General features: G+C 47.9%; 1 protein-coding gene across 2 annotated transcripts in view; it reads right to left on the reverse strand.

Moving 5' to 3' along the window:
• The window catches only part of Afap1l2 (actin filament associated protein 1 like 2), a 95254-nt gene that overhangs the window by 39966 nt on the left and 36550 nt on the right, over positions 1-18738 (reverse strand). The gene's annotated exons all lie outside the window — the stretch shown is intronic.

Raw genomic sequence — 18738 nt, forward strand, 5'->3', positions numbered from 1 at the left:
CACAGAAACACTGGAAAGGATCCACTCTATGTTTCTAGTTTGTCTTGTCATGCGTGCATTCACAGATATATACATTCAGACATACCCACCTGGGATCTGGGCCTCACGAATGCTGGGCTGCCGTACCACTGAGCTATGTCCCCTATGGCTTTCCTAGCTTATAATTCTTCCCTCAATTGGTGTGACTGAAGCCAACTTACAAAGTTCACTGTTTGGACTACTGTTCTAAAACTTAGACCCTAGATTGCCAAGCACTGGCTCTTGCTTTCCTTGTCCTTGGACCACTTTATCACCTTTATCACCACCACCACCACCATCATCATCATCATCATCATCAATTTTTCAGAATAAGGATTGAACCCAGAGATTCACACAAGCTTAGCAATCATTCTACCAACTGAACTCTATCCCTGCCTCTTCTTACATTTTGAGACAGGGTCCCACTGAATGCCCAGGCTGGCTTTGAACTCACTCTGTTGTGCAGGCCGGCTCAGATGTGAAATCCTCTTAACTCAGCCTCTGGAATAGTAAGTAGCTGGGGAGTAGTATAGATTTGTGTCAACCAGGGTTGGCTTGGGCCACACTTTAACAATGGCCTCTAGGAGCCAGTGAATGGTTGGGAAAAGAGTCAGGTTGCTGGAAACCTGAGCTTCTTAGCAGCCATCTTCCTGGCATTGCTGTTCAGACCTATAGCCACACCAATAAATTATAAGTAGCCAGAAAGGGGGTGGGCATTGGGCACACCAGCAGAAGGCAGTGCAGAGAGATGCTTCCAGGCAGTCTAATGTCTATACAAGAGGATAAGACAGAGAGGAGAGCCGTCACCACAGGGATGGGAAGCATCAGTACGGGAAGGACCCAGCATCCATCCATCCAGCAGCCTCGTTGCTGAGTGTGGTTCTACCATCAGTGTCAGAGGGGCCTCTCTGCTGGAGCATCTACTTTGCCTCCCCCTAACCCCGGCTTCCTAAGGTCACAATACTCTCATCCACAGTGACAGCGTCACAGGACCTAGGTGGATGGGCAGAGGTGGGACAGTGTCACAGGACCTAGGTGGATGGGCAGAGGTGGGACAGTGTCACAGGACCTAGGTGGATGGGCAGAGGTGGGACAGTGTCACAGGACCTAGGCGGATGGGCAGAGGTGGGACAGTGTCACAGGACCTTGGTGGATGGGCAGAGGTGGGACAGTGTCACAGGACCTAGGTGGATGGGCAGAGGTGGGACAGCCCTGGAAATGGCAAGATGGAGTTAAACAGAAGAGAGGGGAAGCAAAATGACAGCTCTCACATGGCGTAGAGTGAGCGGGGAATGCCTCTATCCCAACTTCATAACTTAGAACGCTGGCGGTCCACAAGCAGACCTGGCCTGCTGTGGAGTAAGCAAGGACTGAATCAGGCTTGGCGTGTGCTGGTCCCAGTGAAAAGACCGAATCCAGCAGATCTCTGAAATGAGAGGCCTTCACTGGGGTGGGGGGTGGGGGCCTGTTGCATTCTGAACAGCTATTCACAGCCTTCCATCTGCTGAGACGATGATGAGCTCAGAGGAGAAGCCAGCACAAACCAAGGGTGGAGGCCAGCAAAGAGATCTCCCAGCCTTGTACTTGGCTCTGTCAGACAGGAAAACTGAAAGGGCTTTGCAAGGGAACTGGGGTCTAGGTTGTGTTTTCCCTGAACTTCTGGACCTCTCAAAGAGGCCAGGCCTCTGCGGCCACCTCAGTCCCACAGAGAGGAAACCGGGTGACACTAGAAATGTGTCCTCACTTCCTCATCCCTAGCCTTTCCCAAAAGCTGCCCAGTTTCTGGAAAACGGTCTTTGTTTATGTCTTGCACAAGCAGATGCAAACTAAGCCAAAGGGTATAAGCAACATGTGTGTGCCTGGCCCTGAGGAGCCAAAAGTAATTCATATTGGTCCTCAGCACCCAAGGGGTCATCTATTGAACATCCAGGGTGAGACCGGATTGATATAGGAATGCCCCCAGTGTTGCAGGAATGCAGAGGACCGGGGATTAGCAGGGGCTAAGGGAGCAAAGTCTAGGGGTTAGCGGGGAGAAGAATTTACAAATTGGTCGTTGATGCAAGCATAGAGCTTACTGGGCAAATGACTGTATCACAGGCACACAGAGCATGGGGCTTGATGGGGAATTGGCTTCAAAGGAAGAACTTGAGTCCTGAAGCCAACAAGGAGCAGAGGCGCTCAAAAGTGCTTTTCCAGAAGTGGAGATGAGAAACTCTAAAGACAGGGAGGAGGGACCAATGGGTAGCGAGATCAGTGAGACAACGGCCCAAGTACAGACCGGAATGATGAGGGTTGGTTTAACCAGGATGGCTGGGCACCACCGTCTCCAGTTCTCACCAGTACTTTGCAAGTGTAGCCATGGGAATGGAAGCGCTGAGGCTGGATCTTAACCCGACTCAGTTGCAACCCCAGCGAGTAGGGACAGTGGGTCCAGGTTCAAAGGACTTGCTCTCTGCAATGTGTCGGCTGGCAGCGTTTCCATCGACCCGCGATGGGTGATTGGAGCCACAGCTTCCGAGTTCTGCTGCCTCAGAATCAATAAGCAGCGGTTCACGGAGAACGGAGCAGAAGAGGAAGGCGGGAGGAAGCCCGTGATGGGTGGAGCCAAGGGATATTACCCTCTTAGATGCAGCATCTACCAGGGAAGAAGCCAAGAGCCTAAGAGGCAGAGTGACAGCAGACACGCGCCCTACAGACAGTGGACATGCGCATTATGAACAGTGGACATGCGCCCTACGGACAGCGGAGCTGGAGGCTGTGCTTCTTGACCTGGGCTGGACACAGCAGTACCTACTTGCTTTGAGAATGGCAGTGGCATTTTTTTTTTCTCCTAGAACATTTAAGGGAAGCGCAAGCGTTAAAAGAGACATAGCTTGAGGAAACAAGCCTGAAGATCCATGTGAGACTCTGGGGACCAGAATGCACCATTTCCCTTCTTTTCTGGATCCATGTTACAGTATGCTCAAGTGCCCTCTTCATGAAGCCACGGGTGACCAGCTACACTCAGCTCTCTCGCCAGCTCCATCTCCCCTGCTCCCCTGGTTCCTTTCTGTCCAAGCCAGTTGTCCTGAGTCATATCAGGGCAGACATAAGCCCTTTGTGGTCAAGAGTCAGGCTTGGTGTATTTGGGCGCTTGGTGTATTTGGGTGCTTGGTGTATTTGGGCGCCGTACAAGTTACTTTTCACGGCATTATGGGAAAATGCGTACAACTTAGGGAGGGAAGGGTTTGCTTTGATGGGATAGTCACAGCAGGAAAGGCAAGGGCGACAGGAACGTGAGGTCACTAGTCACATGGCATCGGGGTTGGAGCTTGGTATTCTGCTCGCCTCTTTTTCATTCCGTCTGGGACCCCAGCCCATTGGGCAGTGCCATTCAACATGTAGGGTGGGTCTTCTTAACCCAGTTTAACTGCTCTGGAAACAGCCAGATAGGCACCCAGAGGGCTGTTGCTATGGTGATTCCAAGTTTCATTAGGGTGGCAAGGAAGAGCACAGATTATCGAGCAAGATGCCAAGGACCCAAGAGGTGGCCAGCCTTCCTCCCAAGACATCTTTTAGGGCTTTGACTACAAGCTCTTGGGAATAACAATCAACAGAGGCAAGGCTCCAATTTGCACCAACCCCTGTGACATTCTTCAACCCCCAGGGCTCAGAAGGGCAGGCCAGCCCTCGGAGGAATGTGGCTGTTCCATTGAGGCTCGGGGACCCTGCTCACCACATTTCCCTTCGCCCCCAGCATCCCCCATGTTTTCATTTAGATTTCTTCCTTGTCCTTTGGTGGATGAAGGGGAAATAAGAAGATAGTTCATTCTGGAAACTGTAGGCCCTTGTGTGGGCTTTCCATCTTGGCTCTGTTAAAGTTCAGGGTTGTCTGCTCGGGGTGGTAAACCATCAATAAGGTTCTTGTTTGGGACTTCAAGGCCCACGCAGAGCTAGACCGTGCAACTGCCCGATTTATCACCCTCCTCCTCAGAACCTCCCCACCCCCAGCTGTCCTCAGCCTGGACAGTCACTAGGTCCCGAACTGAAAATGTCGCCAGCACACCATGCCGGCTGAGATTCACGGTCTCCTATCGTCTCAGGCCCACTTTTATTTATACAGCTGCATTAGCCGAAGATCCATGGTTCAGTCCGATTTTCCTTTCAAACACCAGACTAAGCAGACCTGTTCTTTATAAAAGCTATATTCCAGAAAGGCGTGCGTGCATTCTCTTCCTGACTCCCAGAAGACGCTGGAGACCAAGCCACCAGGTGCAGCATCCTTGAGAATGTAATTGCTGGGGCCAAGGGCAGTCAGGGATGCTGGGAAGGATTCCCTGAGAAGCTACAGTGTCACACAGAGGTGACTGTGAAGCTGCAGATAACTCACAGGTTCACCGTGAGAAAAGAACCCTCAGGTTCGCAGGGTGGGCCCCCCCCCCTGAGAAAATACCCCTTCACCCACTTGAGAAGAAAAACTGAAGTCCAAACAGCCTGTTCCTTCAAAAATGCCAGGAATGAACCTACTGTGTGCCCATTAACAGGAAGTACGACTCCGTTCTTTCTTCCATATAGTGTACATACACACATACACACACACACACACACACACACACACACACTTTCTTTCATATAATGTACATACACACATACACACACACACTTTCTTTCATATAATGTACACACACACGTACATACACACACACACTTTCTTCCATATAGTCTATACATATGCACAGACATTTGCATACATACACACACACATACACATTTTCTTCCATATAGTGTACACACACACACACACACGCCCCATCTTGACAGTTTCACAGTTTACAGACCTCTGGCGTGAAGTATACAATGTTGTTATATACAACTATTGCTATCTAATTCCACAACGTTTACTGTAATATCCCCAGTGGAATCCCACTCTGCAGTCATTTCTCTCTCTCTCTCTCTCTCCTTCCCCCAGCCCAATACTAAACCCTTCCAGCTCTGTGGTTGGCCTGTCCTGGATATAGTGTATGAATGGGATCAGATAACATGTGGCCTCCTGTCTGCCTTCTTCCACTTAGCATTACGGCTTCAAGGTTCTGTGTTTTGGCAGGCATAAATACTGTTTTCTTCTTATGGAAAACATAACTTCATTCTGTGGACTTACTGCATTCTGTACATCCATTCATTGCTGGTGAGGGGGTATTATTATTATTATTATTATTATTATAGCAGAGATAGTTTCTAGAGATAAAGCTCGCCCTCCATTTTACTGTACCAGGCTTGGCAAACAAACTTTGCAGCAGCGGCCACTAGCACAGTCAACATACATACAGCGTACAGCCACCACTCAAGAATGAGTCTCAGAGGGAAACCTTCCTCTATGCCCAGAGCATGGAAACTGCTTGACCTTCAGAGCTCAACTCCTTCAACTTAACAAGCAGCATCCATGATCCACAAGGACACACTGGAGATGTGGAAACCTGGTTGGCTCTGTGTCCATCCCTCGCAGAGCTGCACACTCAGTAAAGAATGCAGATTTCCTCCAAAGAGGAAGGCTGCTCTTCAGTCAAGGGAAGCTGAGAAGTCTGGCCCTTCTTCTTGCTGTGTAGTGTTCCGTTTCATGGATGCCAGGCAACTTTTAAGGCTTGTCTGCTGGCCCTTATATACAAACCAGGAGGTTCCTAGATCTTCATACCAATGAGTTGCCTCAAAGACACCTCACTGTTGATACTCAGTGACTTCCCTGCCTTAAGCACAGTTATATGTTGCGACTCTGAAACATTCACATCAAAGGCAGAGGACATGTGCACTAGGGACTTTGAACCCTCCTTATGCCAGGCCTCACCTCTAGAGATGCACTCACGTGGTGGCTTGGGGCTTCGAGAACTTTAAATGTTTCCCAGGTGAGTCTAAGGTTCCTGTGGGACCATATGACAGAATAAATGAGTTCACTAAAAGATAAAATTATCTGCTTTGCGAGCAGCCTTTTTACTTCATAAAAATATTTATGCACAGCCCTTTCAAACTGCGCAACTCAATTCTGATTTACACACGGAACTTTGTAGATCCACACTTGTTACATGAACTTGGATGCACTTGGAAATATTTTTCTTTTTCCTTTTGGAAAAAGGAAAATATTACAGAAGGATGTAGTGAGACAAGGAATAAAGATATTTCTCTATTTACATACTGCCCGGCTCAGCTCTCTATCCTGCTGGGCAAGTGGAAGCTTAATGCTGCGGATGAGCACCCCCAAGGTTTCACAGAGGGCCTCTCAGCTGACTTGGACCCAAGGGGACTGGGTCAGAGTGTAAATAGCTTTCTCCAGTGTAAATATCCCAGAAGTCATTCATTATCTCAGGCTCCAAGAAGAGGCTGAGGGGCGAAGAAGGCTTTTACTAGCAGTGAATGCTCTGTTCCCCCCCCCCCCACTGGGCTGACCTTCTAGAGTCACATGACCATCGTTTTTTTTGCAAGCTCTGTTTTTTCTCACCTATCTTTTGGGTCTCATCACTGAAAACACTTTCCTTATGCCTCACCCTTGGAGTTCCCGGATTAGCTGAGTGAACATGGGGGAGGAAGACATGAGACAGATGCTTGCTGCGGCTCCCAGTACTAGAGAAACAACTGGAGTTGCTCACAGCTGACCTCTCAAATGGAATAGACCTCCCTTAGGAGCAGAGTCCCAACCCCATCCAAGGAGCCAGCTAGAATGCCCAACTCCAAAGACTGGGCCCTGCAGAGACTTGAATGGTAACAACTGAAGACACCACACCAAACACATAGAGGCAGAAAGAACTCTGAGTCTGCTACCATAGTGCCTTACAGCATACCCATTCACCCAGCCCTGCCAGCACAGGCTATCTGGTGACTCACTCTATTTTTCTATTTGCCCCATGAATAGAGAGGCCCTGGAAGCTCTATATGGGCAGGGGCCACATATGTTCAGGGTTGGCTTCCACCACCATGCCAAAACAGGTCTTTTGGAAAAGTCAGAAAACTGTTGAACACCATGCTGACAGATGGACAGACAAACAGACACACACACACACACACACCTCCTAATAAACGAAGTTAGATGGGTTCTTTTAGTAGCCCAGGCAAAGACTTTCCAGTCTCTGGCCATAATTCCAGTCCTTGCCTGAAATGAGCAGGCAGGGGCCTGCCCTGGTGGCTGGTGACTTGGGAAGACACAAGTCATTTTCCTCCTAACATGGCATCCTGAGAGGACTTTCTAAAGGGTATAGAGAAAACCAGGCTAAGCAGAGCTCCACACTCCCTCCTTAAACTCTATAGCCACTCAAGGGCACACAAGAGCAAGCGCAAGGACACTCCAGGTCTCTGTGACCTTCAGGATCCAGGCCAGACAAAGAGGCTTTGGGACTAGAAGGTCTTTGTTCCTTCCCCAGTGGGGACATTCCTGAGATGCACTCCACCATACAAGCAGAGTCTTTCAGAGATTTTGGGGGGTAGGGTGGGGGAGGGTTAGGGGAGGGGGAGTGGCAGGGGAGGCACAGAGATTTGGCTGGGTATCCCCTCCACAGGACAAAACACAAAACAGTCACAGCCCACCTCAGTCTCAGAGCACGGTGGCTGGGTGTCAGCAAAGTCTGGGGAATATTGTGTGGAAGCCAAGCTGGAAAATGATCAGAAAAGCTGTTATCTCTCGGTGGAAGAGTTACAGGCGACCTGTCTGTCCTTCCTTCTGCCCTCTCCTGTTCCTCAACACGGGGTGCGTGCAGAGAACAGAAAACCTCAGTAGCCACTGTATTTTCTATTTGATCTGTAAAGTCCACCTTGTCCCTGCTCATTTGAGTTAGAGAGAAGGACACATGCCAAAGAGAGGGAAAGACGCCAGCAGCATCCTAACTTAGTGCCCCTCCCCAGAAATCAGCCAAAAGTAATTTGAAGCCACTGAGCTCCATGCTACATAGGACTCCACTACCAAATCAAGGTCAGATCCAGAAACTCAACTGCCCTGCCATGGAGTCAGCCCGACAGGAGGCACTGGTCTCCATCTCCCTCCCTGAGCTCCCATTCAGCGTCCAAAGACGCCAGAGCAAAAGTACTTCCTTCAGGTGCCAAGGAAGCCAGGCAGAGAAACAGGCTTCCTGGGTCCCCAGCAGCTTTGTCAGGCCTGACCTGCGGTGGCCATTGGAACCTGGAGTGCTTCTCATGCTTGCCAGATGGTGGAGTGCCCTGGAAGCCAGCTCCCCAACTTCTGAGCACCTGGTCTTGAAGGGCTTAACCCTACTGTGCTTTGACCTCCATGTCTGTAAGATAGTGTTGGTGAGAAATGCCCATCACAAGACAGATCTGAGGAGTGGAAATGGCCCCACAGATGCTTACATCGAAGGGCACGCATTGGCTGTGAGGTAAAAATCCTAACTCCATCTGTACAATGATATAAAAAAAACTCCCTACAGTCCTTTACTGTATCATTTTTATGTATATATGAGTGTGTGTGTGTGTCTGTGAGTGTGTATAAGAAAAGGTGTGGAGCCTCTAGAGCTGAGTTTTGGATGGTTGTGAGCTGCCTCACACAGGGGCTTGGAACTGAACCCTGGTTCTCCACTGAGCCATCTCATCCTCTAGCCCCCTCCCAACGCTGCTTTAAACACACACACGTGCATTATAATTTCAATAGAATAGCTTTCAAAAGCTGACTGGTGATGGCCCCCATTTGATATTGCAGGACTACCAAACCATCCTGACAGAGGGCAGTAAGGACAGTGTGGGAAGATTTGGGGTTAAGCCCTCCCTGAAAGCCCCCTTCCCAGAAACTCGTAGTACAGAGGATAGACAAACATTCTCAAAGCTTCCCGTGGCTCAGGACAGGCTTCAATGGGTTAAAGCTAAAAGTGGGGGTGGGGAGGTTGCACTGTGGTTAGAGCTACTTTTTGCAGAGGACCTGGGTGTGGTTCCCAGTGCCCACATGATAGTTTACAACTATAGTTTATAACTCTAGTTCCAAGGGATCTAGCATCCTCTTCTGGCTCTGTGAGCACTAGGCATGCACACGGTACACACACACACACACACACACACACACACACACACGCAGTAAATCTTTACATCCTAAACCGACCCCAGAACAGGCAAGGAGAATCAGAGTTGACACCAAGCTGGAACTTAGGCGGCCGCCGGGTCCTCTTCTGTCTTCTCCTCACATCCTCCTGTCATCTCTGCCTCCAACAACGCTTCCCTGACTAAAGAGCAGGCACAACACTGCAAATGTAGCTGATCTGAAACGAATAAGCCATGACTGTGTGCAGTGGAAGCGCGCGGCTGTCTCCTCTTCCCCAGCTTCCGTTCCCAGGAGGAGCAAGGGCTCTGGGTTTGATCTTAGCTCCACAAGCAAATGGAGGTTGGGAGGAGGAGGAAAGGCAAGGGAAGTATGCACAAGTCCCGGGTTCAATCCCTAGCACTACCACAGAGAAAGGTAGACACCGGTCATGAGCCATCCTCCGGGAAGGCCCTCCCCCACTGAATTAGTTTTGTGACTGTGACAAAGTATCACACAAAAGCAACTTACAGGGGGGTTCTCTTGGCTCACAGTATAGAGAACAGTCTCAAAGCAACAGGAACCTGAGGCATCATTGGTCACTTTACATCCACAACAAGGAGCAGAGAGAGACATATGTTGGTACTTAGCTCACTTTCTTCCAGTCCCCGCCCCCGGCCCTCGGGTTGGCACCGCCCACATTCAGGGTGGACCTTCCTAGTTCCATCAAACCATTCTAAAATTCCCCCCTCATAGCCGGTGTCTCAGTTAGGGTTTCATTGCTGTGAAGAGACACCATGACCAAGGCAACTCTTACAAAGGCAAACATTTAATCAAGGGCAGCTTACAGTGTCAGAGGTTCAGTCCATTATTATCATGGCGGGAGGCACGGCAGCGGGCAGGCAGACATGGTGCTCGAGGAGGAGCCGGGAGTTCTACATCTTGATCTGAAGGCAGCCAGGAAGAGACTCTCTTACCAAGTGGCTAGAGACTGAGCACAGAAAACCTCAAACCCTACCTACATAGAGACACACTTCCTATAATAAGGCCACACCTCCTAGCAGTGCCACTCCCTATGGCCAAGCATTCAAACACGTGAATCTACAAGGGCCATACCTATACAAACCACCACAGCCAGTATTGGCCTCCCATGGTGGTTTGAATTCACTTCATATTGACAAGAGACTCAACTACCACACCCACTGTCACCACATGTGGTTTTTGTAGAACCAGAATCTTCACCCCTGATGCCACAGGCAGTCACAGGACTTAGGATCTAACCAAACAGGGTATCCATCCCATTCCAGCAGCCAGCGATTGGCTTTGGGTTGGAAACGTGATCAGAGCCAAGCCAAGGAGCGTCCGTTTGGGGGCTACTAGAAAACAGACAGGTCTGTACTCATGGTCAGCCTCAGGCCACTGTGGCCATCTCAGGAAGGACTACCTGAAAGAGAAGCATTCTCTGGGGAGTCCGGACAGCATCAGCTTGGCACTGAGATTCAGCTGCGGCAAAGGAGTCTTTCTGTTCTGTCACTACGTGTCAGTAGGCATCTCCTGTGTTTGTTTCAGCCAGATTGGATTTCCTTCCAAAGTGAACTACCACAGCACATTTCTGGCCTTGGACTCAGGGCCAGGCAGTCTTCATATGAAATCTCACTCTATCTAGAGAGATAGGCATTATCAAGCCCACATCTGAATCCAAAGGAAACTACCCAGTTCTGCCAGGGCCACAGCTCAGGATCAGCAGGTCCTTCCGGCCTCACTCCACCCGTCTGAGCCTGCTGGATAGTGGGGACCATTTGCTTTTTAAAACAGATAACAGAGGGGCTAAGGGTGCAACTCCATGGTAACCAGGCACTTAGCATGTTGGAGATTCTGGGTTCAAGTCCTAGCAGTCCCCAACAAAACAAAGCAAGAGGCTACAGGGCAAAGGGAATTCAAAACAATCTAATAAAAGCAGTGTGGGGAAAGATCCAAGGTGGGGAGAGGACACTTTGAGAAACCTGGGCTACAATGTCATCAAGACCTGGGGTGGGGATGTGACCTGAGGACAACTGCAGAGAATACTGAAGCTTTCTTAGAAATAAAAGACATTACACAGTTCAGTGAAGCACAAGGCCCCCAGGAAGGAGTGTGTGTGTGTGTGTGTGTGTGTGTGTGTGTGTGTGTGTAAAAATACTATTTGAAACCTTCAAAGATCAAAGATCATAGATTTCAGAAATGTTCCATGGCACAACTTCCCCTAGCAGGATCTGAGAAATGTCCAGGGATTGAATATTCCTACAGCAAAATACACAAATATTTGTACTAAATCAAATAAACAAATGATAAAGTTACCTCATTACTTCTGGGAGGAATTTGTCTCCACATTTGTCTTTGCCTAACCAAAAAAAAAAAAAAAAAAACCCAATCATCACCCCTTTTGTTCAGCCTGGGGTTCTGGAAATTAATGGGGCTGTGGCCCTGGAGAGGGAGTGTTAGTCACCCAACAAGAAGCAACACAGGGTCGGAAAGATTATTTTGGTTCACAGTCTGAGGGGATCCAGCCCACTCTGGAAGGGAAGGCAGGGTAGAGGCAGCTGTGTGGTGACAAAGCATACAAGCTAGGACTCTTCAATGCTCACAGCTTGATGGCACAACACAAAAAGGGCACAGGAAGTGCAGCTGGATTATAAAACCTCCCCCACTGATCTGCTTCCTGTGGCAAGGTTCCCCTCCTTAAAAGTCCCCCCCCCCCCACACACACATTCCAAAGAGAGCAATAAGATCTTCCTAGCCAGTGTTCAACAATGTTGTGAGCCTTTGGGGGACACTTAACGTTCAAACCAGAACAGAAGAACTTCTCAAGGTCTCTTCCTTCTGTTGGGAAAACTGCCTTTTAAGGCTCCCACATGCTCACTGTTGAGGTCTCTGTGGATGATGGTGAACCAGCCTTTAGTTTTGGGGAACTAGGAACTGAACTTAGGGCATTGCACATGAGACACACGAGACAAGCACTCTGCCATGTAGCTATGCCCCCCCCTTTCTTAACTATTCAGTTTTTGAAGTTTATTTCTATGTGCACGCGTGCATGCATATGGATATCAAAGGGCCACACTGATTTTCTTTCCCCTCTTTCTGAGACAAGGCCTCACTCAGTGGCCCACTCTGGGCTTGAACTTGCAATCTTGCCTCAGCAGATAGACTAGCTGGCCTGTGCTGTCAGGCTCAGCTCCTTCCCATGCTTTCAGTGGGCAAACGTGAAGCCATGAGTAGGAAATTTACAGGGCTGTGGGTAGGGTCCTGTCAATAATGCCACGCAAATAAACTCTGCTCTTACCTAAGGCTCATGTGGAGATACAGCTTGCCACATGTAATGATTAAGTACATGAGATGTGGCTATTCTGAACTGCAAAAAAAAAAAAAAAAAAAAAAAAAGATAGAAGTTTGATAGCATGTTGAAATAAAGATATTTGTGATGCATTGATTAAATATATTGTGAAAATTAATTACATCTGTCTTATACGTTTAACTTCCTATATATAGTATGAACTTGCATGTGTATATATGTGTACATGGGCACTCTTTGGGGATTTTATGTTTTTTAGGTCAGCATTGGTATAAAGCTTTCACAATAGACAGAACATTTTATGGTTGTTATTTTGTGCTGGGGATTAAACCCAGGGACTTGTACATGTTTAACATTCCCAGCTTAGAAGGAACAACAGGATGGGGATGGGGGTGGGGGTGGGGGTGGGGGAGTTAGTTGTGTGTCATCTTTTGACAATAAATCAATATACACAGAGGTAAAGGGATTTCCCCCAAGTCGCACAGTGAGTTTGTAGAAATTTGTAGTATTAATTCACATTCCCTATCCTGAAATCACTGTTCATAGTCTTTCTAATGTTAATCTTGTGTCCCCTTCATCACAAAGAATCGTCCTTTAATGGAAGCTTCCCAGGAGCCGTGAGGAGGCCTGGAGGGAGCTTTTCAGGATCAACCAAGGTGTGAAGGAGCCTCAGAACAGCATGGCCTAGACCAGTGGTTCTCAACCAGTGGATTGGGATCCTTTGGGGGCCAAATGACCCTTTCATAGGGGTCAGCTAAGATGATAGGAAAACACAGCTACTTACAACTCATAACAACGTAGCAATAAAAATAATGTTATCGTTGGGGTGCCCACAACATAAGGAACTACATTAAAGGACCCCAGCATCAAAAAGGTTGAGAACTGCCACCCTAGACAAAGACTATCGCTTACTCGGTGTCCTGGCTGGGTTTGTGTGTCAAGTTAACACAAGCTGGAGTTATCACAGAGAAAAGAGCCTCCCTTGAGGAAATGCCTCCATGAGATCCAGCTGTAAGGCATTTTCTCAATTATCGATCAAAGGTGGGAGGGCCCATTGTGGGTGGTGCCATCCCTCTGCTGGTAGTCTTGGGTTCTATAAGCAAGCAAGCTGAGCAAGCCAGTAACATTCCCTCCATGGCCTCTGCATCAGCTCCTGCCTCCAAGTTCCTGCCCTGTGTGAGTTCCTGTCCTGATTTCCTTTGGTGATGAACAGCAATGTGGAAGTGTAAGCCGAGTAAACCCTTTCCTCCCCAACTTGCCTCTTGGTCATGATGTTTGTGCAGGAATAGAACACCTAAGACACTCAGTTACCGGGATACTCTGTGCAGGCTTTGCTTTGTTCATCTGCACAGGGGCAGTGTTCTTCCTGGAGTCATTCTCAATGAAACCCTTGAGGCCTTGCCAAACAACCAACTTAAAGGTCCCAGAGTTCTGAGCTAGTTCATAGCTTTTTTGTTTCATGTTTCAACCAAAAGAAACCGCTGGTGTACAACTGCAGAGCCCCCAAGACATGTCACCCTGGGGAACATCCTACGGTTGTATTTGACTGTTCATTCAGATCCCCCTGCCCACACTCTTTGTCCCTTCTCTCTCTGCATAGCCTCTTCTTCCTGCAATGCTGTGTCCTCCAGTCCCGAACACCCGATATGGACAGCAGGCACCTTTCCTGTTCTGCAACCACACTGCCTAATGTGACACCTGCGGGTGCCCCACTCCAGATTGTTCCCTTGACCTTAATGTACCAGTGTCCCAAAGTGTGATCAGCATTTCAGCAGCCAGTGTTCCCCGTCTGAACTCCCAAATGCATCCCTTTCTTTTTTAAGATTTATCTCAGCTTTAATTACGTCTGTCTGGGTGTGTGACAGGAGCATGGGGTGTGCACGCATGAGGCCACAGACATCAGATTCCCTGAAGCTGGAATCACACAAGGTTATGATCTGTCTGACCTACATTTAGTTCTGGGAACCGAACTTTGATCCTATGCAGATCCTGTGCAGAATCTTCATGCATGCTCATAACCTCAGAGCATCTCTACAACCTTTCTTGTTCAACATGTTTCCTAACAAGTTGTTCAGCAGTGTTTCTCAGGCGACCGATGAATAGCCAGTGGTGCATTCAAAGATGTGTGGAGCACCTACTCTCTGCCAGAGCCATGCTAAACAATGAACGCGCAAGGACAAATAGATAAACCCCTCTGTGGGTTCCCTTCTGAAAATGTCAAATGTTCCCCCACAGGCTCCTGTGTGAATGTCTCTTCTTCAGCAGTACTCTTTGGGGAGGTTGTAGAACTTTGGGACTGCTACCTGCCAACACATGTCAGCAGCTAGGGGTGGACACTGCAGGGGATATGGCTCCTAGGTCCAGTCTCAGCTTTCTGATTCCTGATCTGCTGAGATGTGAACAAGCCATGCCACGTGCTCATGCTACAAAGATTGGAACTGCCCTAACCACCAAACCACCCCCTTCATGACAGACCTGCTAACCCGTGAGCCCAGATAATGCCCTCCCCTTTCTTAAATGGCTTCTGTCACATATTTGATCCTAGGGATGAAGATAACCACTGTAGCTGCTTTCCATCCCCATAAGGAACACAAATTGTCACACTATGGTGGCACACACCTTTAATCCCAGCTCTGCTGAGGCAGAAACAGGAAGATCTCTGAGTTCAAGGTCAGTTTGGTCTACAGGGTGAGTTCCAAGACAGCGAGGGCTACACAGAGAAACCCTGTCTTGGAAAACAGCAACAAAAGGCAAGGATTGATTCTGTTTGCACATCACACAGTGGTATACGGTAAGCAGTGATTCTGTCTGCACACCACACAGTGGTATACAGTAGTGTGGCCTTTGTGCTTGTCTTTCAAATAGGGCTCTTGAAACTGAAGACAGAAGGTTGAGACTCATTCTGACCTTCCGACCACAGTTTGTTCTCCTGTGGGCGACAGGGCTTAGTGCTAAGCCTCTTTGATAGTGACCTTGTATTTGTTTTTAAAGTTTCTACCTTAAACTCCAAAGTAGATTTTTTTGCAGTACAGGTGTCGAATTTTGGAGCTGGCATCCCCAGGACAATCCTGGTTCTGAACCCCAGCTTTGTTGCAGAGTTGCTTACCTAGAAATGAATCTCAGCTTGATTTGACTTTTAAAAATTATTACTGGTGTGTCTGTGTGTGTCTGTGTGCATGCGTGCGTGCCTGTGTGTGTGCATGAGTGAGTGTGTGTGTGTGTGTGTGTGTGTGCATGAGTGAGTGTGTGTGTGTGTGCATGAGTTAGTGTGTGTGAGTCTGTGTGCATGTGCATATGTGTATGTGTGTGCCTGTGGGTCTGCGCGCCTGTGTGTGTGCATGAGTATGTGTGTGTGAATGAGTGAGTCTGTGTGCATGTGCATATGTGCATGTGTACATGTATGTGTGTGTTTGTGTGTGCATGCGTGTGCCTGTGCCTGTCCGTGTGTGTGTCAGTAGTCTGTGTGCCTGTACATGTGCATGTGTACATGTGTGTATTTATGTGAGTTTGTGTATGTGTGTGCCTGTGTGTGCATGCATGTGCCATGGAACCTGTATAGAGATCAGAAGACAACTGTAGAGTCAGTTGTCTCTTTCTGCCTTTACAAGGGTTCCAGGCAAGTTGCTCATGTCTGATAGGCATTCAGTACAAGCGCCTTTACCCACTGAGCCATCTCACAAAGCTGAATCACAGAAAACAAAACCACAGAACCCAGGAACAAAAGCACACACTTTTGCCTCTTACTCTTCTGACCATGACGTATCATAAGCAAACACACAACACATTTATGTTGGACAATTTCCTACGGAAACAATGAAGATACAATTATACATGGATAATAAGAAGACTTGTAGGACAGCCAAGAGAGAGGAGAATCAACTCACAGAGAAAACTGGTTTGATTATTAACAAGGTCAGGCCAGGTGTGTTGGCATATGCCATGATACCTTCTCCCAGGAAGTAGAGGAAGTAAGGAATTCAAGTCCAGCCTGGACTTAAACAGCAAACAAAGCAATTACAATAGTGATTAGTCAAATGAGGTTCAAGGTTATCTTATTTGGCTTGGGTTTACAATACACCTATAGGTATATTTATTATATAGTATGTATGTATGGGTGGATGGATGTGTTTGTATGTATGTATATGTATGTATGCTTGTATGTGTATGTATGAATGTATGTATATACGTATGTTTGTATGTATGTGTGTTTGTATACATGTGTACATATGTGTGTGTTCATGTGGGTTTGTATGTATGTATGTATGTATATGTGTATGTATGTAACCCGGCACTGGGTTGTTAAAGAACCTGGTGAATTAGCCAACAAATCCTACATGGCGATTATCTGCTAAGCATGGAGGGCCAAATTGCAAAAATATAACTACTTTCCTACCAGCTCTAAGATGACTTCTAGTATTGCAAAGACTAAATGACTTTTTAAAAGTTCGCTAACAAAGTAATTCACCATTCAAATGTATTCTGTGGGTTCATGTGTAAGCACCACTATGCTTCTCCATGTAGCAACTGGGAAGGCCAGTGGGCAGGGAGGAGCTGAATAACTGTATCACTAATGACTCCTGTAGGCATCTGGAAATGAAGCCACTTTCCCTCCCCGTGTGGCTAGGACTACTCTCCTGAAACCCTAGTGCTCCTGAGTACTTGTGATAATTTAAGTAAGAGTGGCCCCCATGGGCTCATAGATTTAAACACTTGGTCACCAGAGAGTGAAGTGACATTATTTGAAAGGACAAGGAGATATAGCCTTATTGGAGGAAGTGTGTCACTAGGGTGTAGGCTTTGAGGTTGCAAAAAGCCCATCCCAAATCCAGAGCCTCTTTCTTCCTGCCACCTGAGAACTCTTGGCTACTTCTGCAGCACCAAGTCTGCCTGCACTCTGCCATGCTTCCTGCCATGATGAAACTGTTAGCAAGCCCCAGTTAAATGCTTTCTTTCACAACAGTTGCCGAGGTTAGAATGTCTCTTCACAGCAAGACTCGACTAAGACAGTACTTTTCTTTCCCAAGCAAACGCCAACAAGTATAGCTCACATTCCCACAGACCCAAACAGTCTCTGGCGCACTGAGGCTCAGAAGGTCTCAGGACTGTGGGTGGGACTATTTGTCGTTCTTGTTGTTTCCACTAAGTAAAACACAAGCGTTGGTACAATGGGCTCCCTCATTGACAGCTGTTCGCCTTCTGGTGAAATCACAGGACCAGGAGTCAGGCAGTGAATGTGGACAGGAAATATTGACAAGAGCCTGTCGGAGGAGCTGTGTAGCTCTATAGAGTCACTGTGACACCTTACCCCATCTTGATCTGGAAATATCAGGGAGACGATCTAGAGAGGGTGCCCAGACTCAACCCCTGATCTTCAGGAGTGACTTCTGGTCCAGAGACAACTCCAGCCAAACCTTAAACTGTACATTTAGGGGCAGCAGCCACTCAAGACAACATGACATAAAATTGGAGCAGAGAGACCGAGACAACTCCAAACCACCTCTGGGAGGGATGGAACCACCTTGACTCCTCTGACACCTGAGAAGCCCTGACCTATAACGAGTACATCTCAGCTTATCCCAACCTCATGCTTCTCACACCCAATTGTTCCTAACTCACTCTTGACTTCGATAAATGTTTATAGCCACTTAATCTGAGTTAGAAAGTCAGATCTAGTCACTCAGTAAAATGTGTGCAGTCCTCCTGAAGTTTACGTCGACGTGGCCTGTCAGTTCTCTTGCTTTCGGAACAAGGCAACGTATCCATAGACAATACCCACAGTGTGTATTTTAAACAAGGTCTCTCACTTTGCTTGGAACAAGCCCAAAAGGGCTAGGCTGGCTGACAAGCAAGCCCCAGGGACCCCTCTGTCTCCACCTCTCTGAGACTGCAAATGAGTACTACTGTGCCCTCCTCCTCCTCTTCCTCTTCCTCCTTCCTGTTCTTCCTCCTCTTCCTCTTCCGTTTTCTTCTTCCTCCTCCTCTTCCTCTTCCGTTTTCTTCTTCCTCTTCCTCCTCCTCTTTTTCTTCCTCTCTTCCCCTTCCTTTCCCTCCTAAATGTGGGTTTCAGGAATTGAACTCGAGCCCTCTGCTGATTTACTAGTGGAGTCATTCATTCCCCAGACCCATTTCATTTTCTTTCTAATGGCAAAGGGTGACCCCGTGTAGTGCAGTAGACAAGGCTGTTGGGGAGTCAGTGTGCACCAGGTTTTACAGTCCCCCGAAGCTTAGTTTTCCCATGAAAAGGAAAGTGGGGAGATCACATGTACTTCACAGGGCTTGGGCAAGGATTAAATGAGATAAGCTATGAAAACCACCACACCCGAAGCATTATTCTGCAACTGTTGTTTTGTACTCAGTTTCCTAGAGTCAGCTCAGCTGTGCTGCTCAAATGGCAAGTCCAAGTTCCAGCTGGCAC

This window comes from Mus caroli, chromosome 19 (genome assembly GCF_900094665.2).
Source record: "Mus caroli chromosome 19, CAROLI_EIJ_v1.1, whole genome shotgun sequence".
Lineage (NCBI taxonomy): Eukaryota > Metazoa > Chordata > Mammalia > Rodentia > Muridae > Mus > Mus caroli.